This window comes from Schistocerca nitens, chromosome 4 (genome assembly GCF_023898315.1).
Source record: "Schistocerca nitens isolate TAMUIC-IGC-003100 chromosome 4, iqSchNite1.1, whole genome shotgun sequence".
Taxonomy (NCBI): Eukaryota; Metazoa; Arthropoda; class Insecta; order Orthoptera; family Acrididae; genus Schistocerca; species Schistocerca nitens.
Genome location: NC_064617.1, coordinates 983,669,453 through 983,671,292, shown reverse-complemented (window position 1 = coordinate 983,671,292; position 1,840 = coordinate 983,669,453). Strand labels below are relative to the sequence as shown.

The window sequence follows — 1,840 nt, the reverse complement described above, 5'->3', positions numbered from 1 at the left end:
AGCCCACACGGTCGCAGAACCGTCTCAGCCTCTGATTCAGACCCTCCACTCGGCTCTGTACCAAAGGTCCACAGTCAGTCCTGTCGACGATGCTGCAGATGGTGAGCTCTGCTTTCGTCCCGCTAGCGAGACTGGCAGTCTTCACCAAATCAGATAGCCGCCGGAAGCCAGAGAGGGTTTCCTCCGATCCATATGTCGGGAATGTTCCATCGCACGAAAAAAACTGTTCTAGGTGAAAATTTGATATCAGTGAACGAGACATGTGTAAAAATTGGTGGTTCCCCATTTGAAATTACGAAGTTGATGCCACCCACACAAGAAGGGGTTTTAGAAAGTGGCCACTTAGAGCGTGGATCGATGTCAGCTCTAGTGACATGAACTTTTCACCTAGAACGTTTTCTCGTTTTCGAGATATTTAGTTGCCGCAAGATAAAACCAACTCCTGTATACCGTATTTAATGAAAAAAGTAGTCTACTAATTCATCTCTAAGAATCAAGATAAATACAATGAAAAACTCAGATTTATTCTAGTGGTGAAGCGTTTGTTGGGAAAAGGAAACTATCAGCACCTGTAAATGGCAAGCATCCATGTTGATCATTTTGAATATGCTTTTCAGATCCCCGTATGGTAAATTGTTGTTTCCCCTCTAGCAAAAACTGATCGTGTGTGATTATGTTGGCGGAAGGCCACTTCTTCCGTCCTTAACAGAACTTCTAGTCTGTTTAAATTGTGTGTAGCAAGTGCAAAATGACGTGCCTGCGAATCAATACGTGTGCGTAAACTCCGTCGTTTATTTTGCTACGGCTATTAACTGGTTGCTTGGATGATTAACAACTCCGACTGTTCGTACTTCGCATGCTACGTGGGAGACCAGGACAAGGCTGCACTCCTTTGATCGTTGCATAACTTGTACCTTATGTCTTAGTCTCTGAGTAAATCATCAATGGAACTAGTATTAAATATAAACAGAAGCACTACGACTACATAAATGACCTCAACTTTTGCACGACAGCTCCAATAGCACGCGATATTTCAGACAAGAAAAACTGAGGTCTTGATATGTGGAACGTCGTGTCCTCAAAACGAGCCATCCCGGTGTTTTACGCAATCATGAACAATCTGAACTACTGTTTCTGTAGAGCTGGTACTGGATTCGGACCAACTAGTTCACATAAGGCCAACGGCCTTGTCACTGTGGTAACACCGGTTCCCGTCAGATCACCGAAGTTAAGCGCTGTCGGGCTGGGCTAGCACTTGGATGGGTGACCATCAGGTCTACCGAGCGCTGTTGGCAAGCTGTGTCCACTCAGCCCTTGTAAGGCAAACTGAGGAGCTACTAGATTCAGAAGTAGCGGCTGCGGTGTCGTAAACTGACATACGGCCGGGAGAGCGGTGTGCTGACCACATACCCCTCTATATCCGCATCCAGTGACGCCTATGGGCAGAGGTTGACACGGCGGCCGGTCGGTACCGTTGGGCCTTCATGGCCTGTTCAGGAGGAGTTCAGTTTAGTTTTAGTTCACCATAAGGCAGCGGCGACTATTCATGGTTATAATTTCATTTCATTTGTGCCGAACACAAGAAACAAACACAAAAATAAAATTATAAGCGTGAAGTACGATCTGGTGACGAACTTATCGATTCGATTTCGGAACAGCGATAAGAGTTTTTAACAAATAACTTGGTTAACAGCGGCAGATTACTTTTTTTAACTGTTTGAAAGAGATAATCTGCCTATTTAAGTAGCTGTGAAAATTTATCTTCATATCAAGTATCTGAGTAACAGAAATGCCACTAATCCTACTTCAGAACTTAGAAAAGTGTTTCAATTATTATTAA

The 1,840-nt window shown here is 44.0% G+C and overlaps 1 pseudogene; it reads left to right on the top strand.

Moving 5' to 3' along the window:
* Positions 1–1,177: 1,177 nt before the first annotated feature.
* Positions 1,178–1,295, top strand: LOC126253936 (5S ribosomal RNA; annotated as a pseudogene).
* The last annotated feature ends 545 nt before the right edge of the window (positions 1,296–1,840 follow it).